Here is a 12,866-nt window from a genome sequence, read left to right as displayed (position 1 = left end):
GTCCCAGAGAAAATCACAGAGAAGGGAACCTTGAGCCTGAGACCAGCCTGGTGGTCCCAATGAGAAGGGTGACACGCCTCTCCACGCACACACAATAACCCAAATGCCCCAGGGTTCCTGGACCTCTGAGGACCCCCAACCTGGGCCTCCCCAGAAGAGGCCCCGGCCGCGGTTAACGGCAGGCAGCTGGGACCGTGTGGGAGGGAAGATGGCTTTGGGGGCGGGCACCGGATGCAGGGAACCGCGGGCAGCGGGATGTGGGGTTCTGAGGGCTGCTGCGCTAAAGACGGCTCAACGTGTCCGCGGCCTGGGAGACGTGACGCCCTGACCTTGGAAGAAGCAAGGGTTGGGGTCCCGCCAACCTCCTGGGACGAGCCGGGAGCCGCAGCCGAGGTCTTAAACGCCGCCAAGCTAGGAAGCCGACCTACGCTCCGCGATCTCCCTCTCCCCGCGGGGTTCCGCGGCGCCCGAACCAAGGCCTGAGCGCCCCCGCCTGGTGCGACGCGGCCTCGCCACCACCTCTGCGCAGACGTAATGCTGCCCTGCCCACAGCATGCTGGGAGTTGTAGTCCAGACCGTGCGGGGCTGACCCCGAATGTCTCTCGGGACTTCTCGAAGCACTGGCCGTGTAGCTCTCAGAGCTGCCGCCTCCCCCGTTCGCGGAACCTACCGGACTCACTCTGTCTGAAGCTGGGTGCTATTTGAACTTTGTTCTCCTTCCAGTTCCCGAACGGTTTTTCTTACCGTCTTATCTCGCCTATCACCGAGGCTCGTGCCCTAGCTTAGGCCCCCAGGACTGAACGCCAGGACTGTGGCAACTTACTAATTGATCCCTGAGTCTAGGAAATAAGTCGGGGTAGCCAGATCCGCCTCAGACACCCTTGCCACATCTCGCTAGCTGATCAACTCGCCTCACGAAATACCTGGTAGTTCTCGCCCCTTCCACAGCTCCAGGTGCTTTCCCTAGCAGCCTACCTTCCCTCACTGGTGTCTGTTTCCAGCCAGAAGGAGAGCCCTGTCCTCGGCAAATTCCCAGGGGCGAATCCTTAGGGGAAGCCACCAGGGCCCGCGGGGGTGGGGGTGTGGCCCCGCGTTCCCCCTCTTCCTGAGATTCCGGCTGGGAGAACAGGGTTACGCTCAAGGCTCAAGAAGCAAACAGGCAGGGTCTTTGGGTCGTCAAAGGCTTAATGATAGGAAGTTCTTAAGGAATTACTTATAGGTGGGGGAGGGCCTCGAAGGCCCTTCAGGCAAGGCCCCTCCAACGTTGACCTTGCTCTGCACTGTCAAGATAACTCTAAACTTACAAGCTGGTTTTGTCTACAAAGGAGGGAAACAAAGCTGGGACACGGAGAGAGACCAAATCTTAATGACTTCATCTGAAACCTTGAATCCAGCCATGCCCAGAGCTAGACCCGCCTACTGAAGTTTTTGGTTATGTAAGCTAATACAGTTCCTTCTTTGCTTAAGTCAGACTAAGTTAGATTTTCTAACTCTTCCAACTACGAGTTCTGACTAATTCTGTGGGGAAAGACCAGCTGACCAAGGCCAGCTGAAGATGCTAAACCTCATTGCTCAACTCCTCCACCAGCCACCCTCCTCTGATTTAATACTTGAATGTGCTATCATGCCATTTGACCCTAAGAGATTTCTGCATACTCTGTGAGTTAACCTAGCCTCTTGCCAAGCTTTTACATTTCTATAGCATTGTATAGCTGGAAGGAGGCTGACAGATCTGACCCAAACTTATACCCACTGCAGGAACCACACTGTGAGCTTCTTCTTAAACACTCCCAGAGATTCGGAGCTCACTACCTTACCAAATGCTGCTTTCCTATCTTTCTTATTGAGACTTTTTTTTTTTGGCGGGGGGAGCAAAATCTGCTTGCATGTTACTTTTCACCAATTCTGCCTCCTAAGCTACAGGCATACAATCAGTCTTCTTCCTCCTGTACATGACAGCCCTGGAGGAATTGGAAGCCAGCCTTGCTGGATGGCCTAAGCCTTTTTTCCCCCCTTCCTCCCAGGAAGAGCTTTCTAAAGTTCCTTTTACAGTTCTTTTATAGACCATATTTGCAGCCTACTCATCCTTCCCATTGTTTCACTTGACCAGAATCTCTCTTAAAGTGTGGTGCTAAGAAGGGAATATAATACTGGCAGCAACAGTGGGGAGCCATCTCTTTATTGGGCACTAAATCTACAGGGACTTTGCTGATAATCAATACACTCATTTAGCCTAGCTTAAGTAAAGGGGTATTTATTGTAAGGAAACCTGGGGTAATTAAGAGACTGGATGGAATGGGAATCCCAGAACAGTGGCTGTGATCTGACTGGGCCTGTGCAGACTGTTATTGGATCTCAGATCTTGGCATCACTGGGGACCTTGGGACAGGAGGATGTGGGTCTTCACACTCCTGCTCCTCCAGTCCTGTGACTCAGATTCTCCGTCTCTGCCTCTTTTATTTATTTCCCAATTTCTTCCCACTCTGCTAATTTGCATCAGCGTCCCTTAATGTATATTCTCTACTTCATGCTTCTGTTTCCTCACAACAGCTTTGTATTTCCTCCTCTGTCTCATAACCTCAGTTAAATGTTTAATTATAGGAATAGTGTGAGCACATGATAAAAAATCAAATAAATCTGAAGGGTATACAATAGTGGTTCTCAACCAGAAGTGACTGTACCCTCCAAGGTTTATTTGGCAATATCCGGAGACATTTTTGGCTGTCACAGTTGGAGAGGGAGTGCTATTGGTCTATAGTGGGTAGAGGCCAGGGATGCCGCTAAACACACAGATCAGCCAATCTCAACAAAGAATTTCTGGCCACAAAAGTTAAAAGTGCCAAAGTTGAGAAATCCTAGAAGAGGGGGAAAAAGCAAAGTAAAAGGTTGTAGTTCCCAGAGGCACCTACTATTAATGGCTTCTGTTTTTAAGTCTTTTGGTGAATATCACTATATCTGTCAATAATACCTAGACTACCCAGAGCAAGGGGATTCTGGGCATGTGGCCACCCTATAGAAGCTTCCACACACCCCCAAAAGCTCCCAGCTATAGGTGATGAACTTTTTTAAAAAAATTTATTTATTTATTTTTGGCTGCGTTGGGTCTTCATTGCTGCACGCGGGCTTTCTCTAGTTGAGGAAGTGAGGACCACTCTTCGTTGCGGTGCATGGACTTTTCCTTGCAGTGGCTTCTCTTGTTGGGGAGCACGGGCTCTAGAGCACAGGCTCAGTAGTTGTGGCGCTCGGGCATAGTTGCCCCACGGCATGTGGGATCTTCCCTGACCAGGGCTCGAACCTGTGTCCCCTGCATTGGCAGGCGGATTCTTAACCACTGCACCACCAGGGAAATCCCTAGGTGATGAGCTTTACGTGGGCTCTGCTGAACTCCTGGCTGAGAGAATTCCCTGCAGACAAGTTTCTGGAGAACAGTCTCAGAGCCAAGAGCAAAGACCTTCAGGAAGGCAGCAAGTACCAGAAACAGCCTGCTTCCCAAGAACAATGAATGGCTTTACTGAGTTTCCCTGACTCTCCAAAAAATTCATGGTGGATTGACTTTCTCAGCCCTTGAGGCTGGGAGAATGCAAACAAACCAGAGGGCAGAGAGACCTGCTGGAGGAAACAGATGAACCTCTGACTGAAAAAACGAGAGCCTGGAGGAGATATGTGTGAAGCCCAAACACAAAGGATTTTCCTGAACGTGAAAATGTGATATCAGAACTAAAAATGTCCATAGATAAATCAAAGGAGAGGATAGTCACTGATAAAACTCAAAAACAGGTCTAGAAAATCAAATAGATGAAATATCTCAAAGCATGGAACAAAAATATGCAGATGCAAATCATGTGGTGAAAGATGGAAATTGGAACAGACCCAGGAGACTTAACTGCAAATTCTATGAGTTCCTGGAGAAAAAGGAACAGGAGAGGAGTGGTCATAGTTAAATAATAGATGAAATTTCCCTGAGCTGAAGAAAGACTCAAGTTACAGACTGGATTGGTAGGAAAACACACACACTTATGAAGGCAGTCGAAAGGCACAAACTTCCAGTTATAAGATAAATACTAGGGATGTCATGTACAGCATGATAACTATAACTAACACTGCTGCACGTTATATATGAAAGTTGTGAAGAGAGTAATCCTGAGTTCCTATTACAGGAAAAACATGTTTTTCTATTTCTTTAATTTTATATCCATATGAGATGATGAATGTTCACTAAACTTATTGTAATAATCATTTCATGATGTATGTAAATCAAATCTTGATGCTGTACACCTTAAACTTATGAGTGCTGTATGTCAATTATATCTCAATAAAGCTAGAAGAAAAAAACCACACACTTAGCCACATACAGGTTAAAATTCCTAAGCTCTAAGGATATGAGAAATCTTACACATATCCAGGGAGAATGAAAGTTCTTTCTTCTTATCTGCTACCGTGGAAGTTAAAAGACAGCAGAACTGAATTTGAGTTAATGAGAGAAAAGGCCTGCAACCCAGAACGAGCCAAGAAAGAAAGAAAGATCTTTGAAGATTTGCAATAATCACTCAGTAGCTCATCTGAGAAATACTTTTAAGAGAAGACTCTAATGAAACAACAAATGAATCAGAACAGAGACTTCAAGATAGGGGAAGATGAAGAGAAGAGGAAAGAAAGCAGTGGGGAGCAACGAACCATGATCTATGTATTTATATCTATATCTCTATGTATTTATAACGTGTAATAAAAATGCTAAATAAGGATGCTTGGAACAGATGGAACACACCGTGAGGGAAATTCTAATAATGACTAAATTATCTCAATAAAACTCTGGAATCAGGTAGTGGAGATAAGGGGAAGGTAAGTGTTCTAGCACTTAAGTGGCAAGGGGTTGGGAGGATGAAAGAGAGAGGGAGGGGTAGTGAAAATCAACTAAAGACCATATCTTATTCGGGTGTAGAGGAAGTAGAAGATAAATCGAGTAGGATGGAAATAGCTGTTCTGGGTTCACACACTAGGAGAGTCATGTGTGCCTATATAGAGAGCAGGGCAAAGGATAGTAACTATTAGTAGAATGATGAACTCCAAATAACAAGGGGGGAAATGGGACGAACGGCCATTCATTCAATCCAGCAAAGGCAAAGAAAAGAAGAATTCACAACAATGTTAAATTTAAAAACAAGTAAGATGGAAATAAATCAAATACATCACTCATTACAGTAAACATGAGTGGACTGAATTCTTCCATTAAAAGTCTGTCAGACTCGGTTATAAATCAAATTCTGGTCCATATTATTTAAAAGAAACACACTTAAAGTGATGAAGAAACTTTCAAAATAAAGATGTGGGAAAGGGATACTAGGCAGATAAACAGAAAACAGTGGTAATGCTGATATCCAACAAACGGAATTTAAGTTTCAGGCTGAAACTGGTGTGAGGACTGCTTAGAAAGCAGTAGGAGAGAACTTTTGGGGTGCTGGGAATCTTCTGTATCTTGACTGTGGTGGTGGTTACATGACCAAATACATTTAGCAAAACTCATAGGATTGTAATTTAAAATTGATAAAATTTAATGTATGTAAAAAAACTTAATATATATATAAATTGCAATACAGTAAAGCTGGTTTTAAAAAATGACAAAATTACTGTGTTCGCAAAATTTAAATGCTGAATGAAAAAATAGTGTAATACCAGAAACCATCTCAATTACCCTGTATCATATAATATATTATATCCCTGAAATACCATAAAGATAGCAAGCTTTTAAAAAGAGAGGTAAAATAAAGGGGATAGTTATTTCAAAAAATTAGAAAAATAGCAAGGAAAGAAACCAAAAGTAATCAGGAAATAACAAAAGCTGACATGAATGAATGGAAACAAACAAAAATACTAAGAAGCACAAATTTTTAAAAAGTTCTTTAAAAGTGCTAATAAAATAGAAAAACTTCTTGCAAGCCCAAGCGAGGAGAAAAAAAGAGAGAGTAAAAATAGAAAACATTAGTTATGAGAAAAAAAACATTATTACAGTTAGAAGAGAGAATTAAAGAATTATTAAAAAGTGCAACTTAAAATTACTCAGCAAACAGTTTGAAAATTTAGAGGAAATGGATACATTTCGGGAAAAATATAAATTACCAAAATTGACCCAAAAGAAAGAGGAAAGGTTGAATGGTTCAACTGATCTTAGAAAAAACTAGAATAGAAAGGTAATTAGGGATCTATTTTTGGAAAAGACTGCGTTCAGTTGGTGCCACAGCTGAGCTTTATCTAACATTCAATAAGGGTAATTTCCATGCCATTTAAACTTGTCATAGAAAAAGAAGAAAAGCTCCCATATTTAATACATAGAGCCAGCATAACTTAATACTGTTCCTAATAAAAACTCTAAGTAAAAAAGGATACTGCTTAAATATATCAGACTTTTTACTAAATAGCAAGTACTGTTCTTAATAGTGAAACACTAAAATCACTTTATTAAAATAAAAATGTAGACAGAAATGTAGCCTGTTATTACCCTCATTGTTTAACATATCTTGAAAGTTTTATCAAATGCAGTAAGACAAAAGAATGAATTGTTATGATTATCTGAGAAATTATAAAGCTTTTTTTTTGCTGATATGATTATATTATCAAAAAATTCCAGACTAGTAAAAAAAAAAACTAGTAAAAAGGCAATACAGTTTGGAAAGTTGACTGGATACAAGATAAATATAATGAAAACAAATTGCTTTTTTCCTATTCTAGCAATAAGCATCTTTTCAAATTGAAAATGGGGAAATATTCAATTCAGTTATAAAATTATAAAATTCTTGGATAATAACAATTATAGTCACCATAATGCCATGCACTCTTCTAAGCAATCCTCACAACACCCTCTTGAGATCAATTACTATTATCATTCTTATTTTACAGAAAAGAACACTGAGAAACAGAGAGATTAATTGATTTACCCCAGATCACTGGCTGGTAACATGTTAAGTGTTCAGATTTGAATCCTGGCAGCTGGCACTGAGACTACCCTTGTAACCACTATGGTATAATATGTAAAGTTTTTAAAAATTGAGATATAATTGACATATAACATCATATTAGTTTCAGGTGTACAATATGACTCGATATTTGTATATATTGAGAAATGATTACCACAGTACCTCTAGTTAACATCCATCACTGCACATAGTTACATTTTTTTTTTCTTGTGATGAGAACCTTTAAGATCTACTCTGTTAATAAGAACCTCTGTATAACACAGGGACCTCTACTCAATACTATGTAATGACCTATATGGGACTAGAATCTAAAAAAGAGTGTATATATGTATATGCATAACTGATTCACTTTGCTGTACAGCAGAAACTATTGTAAATCAACTGTACTCCAATAAAAATTAATTTTAAAAAACTACTCTCTTAGTAACTTGTTTTTTAATAAATTTATTTATTTATTTTTGGCTGCATTGGGTCTTCGTTGCACGGGCTTTCGCTAGTTGTGGTGAGAGGGGGCTACTCTTCGTTGCAGTGCACGGGCTTCTCATTGTGGTGGCTTTTCTTGTTGCGGAGCATGGGCTCTAGGCGCGTGGGCTTCAGTAGTTGTGGCATGAGGGCTCAGTAGTTGTGGCGCACAGGCTTAGTTGCTCCATGGCATGTGGGATCTTACCCGACCAGGGCTTGAACCCCTGTCCTTTGCATTGGCAGGCGGATTATTAAGCACTGTGCCATCAGGGAAGTCTGTAACTTTTAAATATACAATACAATATTATTAACTGTAGTCACCATGCTGTACATTACATTCCCAGGACATTTTTTTTTTATGACTGGAAGTTTTATAGTATGTAAATTTAGTCAAGAATTGACTTCATATGTACTCATATGAAGAAAGTTATACAATATAATTAAAAGATACAAAGCAAAAGTAGGACAAACAAGAGAGCTTCCCAGGTGGTGCAGTGGTTGAGAGTCCGCCTGCCGATGCAGGGGACACGGGTTCGTACCCCAGTCCGGGAAGATCCCACATGCCGCGGAGCGGCTGGGCCCGTGAGCCATGGCCGCTGAGCCTGCGCGTCCGGAGCCTGTGCTCCGCAACGGGAGAGGCCACAACAGTGAGAGGCCCACGTACAGCAAAAAAAAAAAAAAAAAAAAAAATGACTTCATATGTACTCATGTGAAGAAAGTTATACAATATAATTAAAAGATACAAAGCAAAAGTGGGACAAACAGAAAATGCAACCATCTCTTTGGCGGTGAAAGTGCTGAATCCTAACCACCAGATCACTGGGGAACTCCCTCAACCCTCCCTCTTCCCTTCCCTTGGAAGGGAACATAAAATATCAGAAAAAAATGTCAATTCTTCCAAAATTAAAGTATACCATTAAGATAGTTCCAATTTGTATCTCAAAGAAGAGTCAAGGACAAATATTTTAAAAGAAAAAGAGAAATTTGCCTTACCAAACATCAGAACGTGCTCTAAGACCACTTAAATCAATAAGTAAAAGGGAATCAATAGGTAAACAGGAATCCCAAACTAGGTGTTTGTGTATAAGGGAACATGGCAATTCAATTCATTGGAGAAAGGATGATATAATAAGAAATGGTCCTGGAACAGGAGGCCGTCCTTACTGAGAGTGGAAGCTGGGCTGGGACTGTGTACCAGCTGGGCTTTTGTTCCAGAGCAGTGGCACCTGGTGGGGGAGGGCACAGCTTCTCTTGTAGAACACTCACAGCATCATAGCTGGAGGTAGTAAGAGACTGACTGGGCTTCCAAGCTGTCTTCATGGGTCTGGCTTATCCCTGCCCTCCCACTTTCCATTCGCCTTGCCTCCCCAGCTGCCTGCCCTGCAGACTCCAAACTCCAGCATCAGAAGCAAAGATAATGACCTTTCAGAGACCGTTTAACTAGTTCTTATAAGTGCATTAATTGGGTAAGGGCAATTTCCTGTAACAAATCTCTGAATTGAAAAAAAATTATGTGCGTGTATGTATGTGTGTACACATACCCTAATGGTCTACTTCTCTGCCCCATTTTTTATTGAGATATAATAACATTGTGTAAGTGTAAGGTGTACAATGTGTTGATGTGATACATTTATATGCTGCATTATGCTTACCACCATGGTTAGCTAACACCTCTATCATGTCACATAATTGTCATTTCTTTTATGTGGTGAGAACAGTTTGAGTCTTGACTGGCATACTAGATGAAGGACATATAAGTATTCATTGTATTATTCTTCCAAGTTTCCTCTAGGCTTCGAATTTTCAAAATAAAATTCTGGGGGGAGAAAAAGAATACAAAGGATCTAACATCAATAGAAGAGCAAATCCAACTGGTTAACAAACATGAAAGTATGTTCAAATTCACTAGGAGTCAGGGACATGCAATTTAAAGTAATAAGGAGGTACCACTTTACATCCATGGTGGAAAACTGGGGCTCAAAGCCATTGGGAAACGCTGAGAGCCAGTGTAGACCATGTGCCCTCAGTTAGCCCCCCAGGGTGAGGTTGCTAGGGGGTACACCAGTTCCCACCAGTCATCGGTTGAGCTGCTCTGGTGCGAGGTACTGATTTCCAGCACTTTCTCACTGCCTGCCAAAGAAAAGCTGCAAAGATGCTGGCAGTTGGAAGCCAGGCTGAAGCACACCAAGTGGAAAGACCAGGGGGACAGGGATGGCTGAGGCTCTGCGTGCTTCTGCCTGCATCACTCAGATCCACTCATGCCCCTCCTTAGGTCACGCTGTCACTGCTTCTCCAAGGTCACAATTTCTTAAAAGTGGAGGAGGAAAGAGAGGAAGAAAACCTTACACTAGGAGGGTTAGTGGGATAAGCTACACTACTGTAGCTGGTGCTAAGGCTGCAGCGGAGATTCTTCCTTCTCTCCATCCATTCTAGACTCCCCCTCGCTCTCAAGCAGCACTTGATGCTGGTCTAGATGGCTTGTCTGGTCGGTAACCCAGACCTTCATTTCCAAGGGGTCGGAGCTCCGACAACTGTGTCCTTTTCAGGCTGGGGTGGTCATCCTTGCCCATTTGTGGATAACGTATCACTGGGCACGAAGCACCAAGGGGTGCCCACAACTCTCCTGCGTGCAGGCCCGCTCCCCCTGCTCGCGATAGGTAGCAGCAACCCCATCTCCCTGTGATGGTCAGGCTGGCTTACCTGCCGGGATAATCCCCCTGCCCCAAGTGTGTGAGAGGGTTGGAGCCAGGCACAACTGCTAAGCGTGGGAGGCTCTGGGCACCACATGGACTCTCTCTCTGCATCCTTTCGCTTCTGCTCCCACTGCTACCTAAGTGCTCATCTCCATGTTCTCCCACTGAAATTCCTGAGAACGAAAATTTGATAAGCTCACATCCTCTCTGATTTCCAGGCCAGGCCACCCCAGAGGCCACTGGCTGGTCTCTGAACAGGCCAGCCTTGAGTTTGCTGTCCACTTGGTTATCTCAGTCAGCTGAGGTCAGAGGGGTTGGAGGTCACATAACACAATTCTGGGGGTCTAGGGCTACCTCATCAGCAGGGGTTTGGCCCCCCTTAGAAGGGGCTGTAGGTGTGGCTGGCACAGTGTTTGGCATATTTGGTAAAGAAGCTGTAGTCCTATGGGACAGCCTTGTGTCACCAATCCTCCTAGTCATACGGTTAATTCATAATGAACTTATAGCCCACTGAGTGTAGTTTCCTAATTTGTAAAATAAGTGGGTCAAACTAAGATCCTTCTAGCTCCAGAACAACTGACAACTGTCTCTCCCCTCAGACATGTATACATAAACTATTTTTAAGCCAGGACTGCCTCCAACCTATGCTTATGTAATTTATTTTTTGAGCCCCAAGTTTCATTTTTCAACAGATTCTAGCTGTTTTATTTATCTTTATTATATTTCAGTCTGTGGTTGGAGCCATCATTTTGCTCTGCTGCAATGTTTGAATCATGAGTTTGCCTTTTGGTGTATTTGCTTTTCTTTCTTTTTTTTTTTTTTTTTTTGCGGTACGCGGGCCTCTCACTGCTGTGGCTTCTCCCGTTGCAGAGCACAGGCTCTGGACGCGCAGGCTCAGCGGCCATGGCTCACAGGCCCAGCCGCTCCGCGGCATGTGGGATCCTCCCGGACCGGGGCATGAACCCGTGTCCCCTGCATCGGCAGGCGGACTCTCAACCACTGCGCCACCAGGGAAGCCCTATTTGCTTTTCTTCAGAGCTCTGTGCCATCAGCATATATGAATGTGCTTTCTGTGTCACCATTCAAGACAGGGCCAAGCAGAGGCCTAGGGCACTCACTGGAGACCTATTGGCACTCTGCCTTCAGTGATCAAAGAGCTGCACGAATCCCCTTAATAGTGCTGTCAGATGGCCCACAGTCCTCCCTCCTGACTCTGAAGCTATTTCAACAGACTTTTAGCGATGCTTTTGCTAAAATTAACACCTACTATATCTCCAGCCATGAACCCCTTGAGTGATGTCAGATATCATCTAGAAAATTCCATATTTTACAGATAGGAAATTGTGACTTGCCCTAAGTCACACACTGTGGCAGGGCTGGCTTCTTTATCTATGCCATGTTCTTTCCATTACATCATGCTTCCTCCACAGTTCAGGAAACTTATCTCTTGCTGCCATCACAAATTACCACAAATTTAGCGGCTTACAAAATACAAGTTTCTTATCTTACAGTTCTGTTGGTAAGAGGTCTGACACATATTTCACTGGATTAAAGTCAAGATGTCAGCAGGGCTGGTTCCTTTCTGGGGGCTCTAGCTGAGGATGTGTTCCTTCGCCTCTCCCAGCTTCTAGAGGCTGCCTGAGTTCATCAGGTCGTGGTTCCCTCCCTCTAGCTCCAGAGCCAGCATCTGCAGGTGGAGTTCTTCTCATGTCATATCTCTCTGCCCCTCCTTCCATGGTTGAATCTCTTTCTTCCCATGGCCCTGAAAGCTTCATCCTTCCAAAGACTTGTGATTAGATTGGTCTCCCGGGATAAAACAGGATGATTTCCCCATCTAAAGGTCCTTAACTTAATCACGTTAACAATTTTATCAGGTAAAGTAACCTATCCTGTCCACCGGTTCTGAGGATTAGATTGTGAACATTTGGGGGAGGCCATTTTTCTGCCTGTCACATGCTATCTGTAGATTAGGACCTCCTGGAGTCAGTCAGTGGGTTAAGGTAATGATGATGGACAGAACCTGACTTTCAGAGTCTCAGGAGACTTCCTTGACTTCCTGATGTTGGCTGGACTTCACGAAAGTTTATACAGATGAGCCCCTTTTTTTAAAAAAAAAAAAAAAATTTACTTCGCTGCACCAGGTATTAGTTGCGGCATGAGGGATCTAGTTCCGTGAGCAGGGATCGAACCTGGGTCTCCTGCATCAGGAGTGCAGAGTCTTAGCCACTGGATCACCACGGAAGTCCCTAGATGAGCCCCTTTCCATACAGCACATTCTTTCCCGAAGCCCTCATAGCTGGGCTCCCTCCTCTTGTTTACTGTAGAACCACTCCCTGAAATAAGCATGGAGGGGTCAGGAGAGGGCAAGAAATGGGCTTTGGTGTTTGTCCTCTAGGATCTCAGATGAAATTATGATTCTGGAAACGCTGAAATGTACAGCACCGGCCCCTCAGCTCTGAGAAGCCCCCAGGCATTCCTGACATTTGGGTAGGTGAGGTGTAGCTCAGAGTTACAGCTGTCCTTTCTGATGTCCAGCCTCGAAAGGAAATGTACATGTCAATATTGCAAAGACCCCATGTGGCACACATGGGGAAGGAGACGTACTCTGCTCTCATATCTTCTTCACCAAAGAAGGCCACACGATGGTCTAGGACTGAGGGAATGCAGAGTGTCATAAGGAGATGTGTATCCATCACCAAAAGAGCTAAAGAGGACAGAAACACAGACCGGCTGGCCTAAGACA

The sequence above is a fragment of the Phocoena phocoena genome, chromosome 6, assembly GCF_963924675.1.
Source record: "Phocoena phocoena chromosome 6, mPhoPho1.1, whole genome shotgun sequence".
Lineage (NCBI taxonomy): Eukaryota > Metazoa > Chordata > Mammalia > Artiodactyla > Phocoenidae > Phocoena > Phocoena phocoena.
This window is presented reverse-complemented; position numbering follows the sequence as displayed.